This window comes from Opisthorchis viverrini, assembly GCF_000715545.1.
Source record: "Opisthorchis viverrini unplaced genomic scaffold opera_v5_79, whole genome shotgun sequence".
Lineage (NCBI taxonomy): Eukaryota > Metazoa > Platyhelminthes > Trematoda > Opisthorchiida > Opisthorchiidae > Opisthorchis > Opisthorchis viverrini.
In genome coordinates, this window is record NW_008751737.1 from 885,529 (window position 1) to 886,753 (window position 1,225).

A 1,225-nucleotide genomic window follows, 5' to 3' on the forward strand; every position below is an offset into this window, starting at 1 on the left:
ATAGATAAATAGATAGGTAGATAGATAGTCAGACAGATAGATAGATGGTATTACGGAGGTATTCGGGATGTTTTTATTTTCTACATTTTTGTTGGTCCGTTTCGCGTTTTTTTGTGTGTGAAGTGGTTTTTCCCTACTCTTGCTTCCTTGCGACCGAAATGGGTTGAAAAACAGAACAATACCAAGCACGGTAAGTTTCAGCGGAATAAGAAAGTAGTGGTAATTCAGTAGTGGTAATTCAGTAGTGGTAATTCGGGACTGTGGTTCCGGCTTACATAGTATCCCCGATAATCCTGTCTGGTCATGTCGTGCCCATCCAGTCAATCAATTTTATCCACCAAACCCACAACTTTCAAGTACGCACCAACTAGGCTCTTTCAGTTAGAAACATTTCCGCCTTTTAACCGTTCTCAACTTTTCGCTATTTGTTTGCACGCCTCAGAACGGTGTATGTTTGCGTACAGTTTGCGACATAAGTTTTACTAGTGTAGCCTGTCTGTCTCCTTACTTTGGCTTCTAACTTTCGGTCCATGTATTCTTCACTATGTCGACCGGTGCCACATTTCAACCAATTTTACTGATTCAGGAGCTCCTTTTTTCCACTGGACACAAGATACCCTCTATTCGACAGCTCATGGCCCTGTGCACATGATAAGATACTGATGCCGTATAAATCCTGCAACTTTCGTTTGGGTGCTGATGTAAAGCCTTTAGATTGCCCGATTTGCAAACCGGTTATTTTTCCTCCAGATGCACCCGGTGATGAAGGTAAAACTCCTTATTGTAGAAATTTTTGCCTGGCAGCTGCGGAAGCCCCGGTGGATTTGTTTAACCCATAAGATCATAAGCTACCCGGATAGTAAACTTCATTTTCCTAAGACTAATTTCTTTGTTGGCAGCCTTGACGCGGAAAGTGTGCCCTGTGAAAAATATCCTGGGACGCTCTGAGGCTAATTTACATTTCCCGCTTTTACCACTCCACGAGCGTCCACTAGAAGTGGACATATCTACTTCAGATCACGCGTATCCTGCAGTAACGCCGCGGGCGATTCCAGCTGCTCCCTGATAATTGAAGTTTTGGGCAAACACTACGGTGTACATTGAGTGGGCACTTCAGTTTGTTTGGATCTTTTAAGCCCATAAAGTTAAGATACCTGAATAGCTCTAATCAATGTTTGTCAGTTGCCACATCAGGAAGTTTGGAGTTCTAATAGGAGACGCTTTA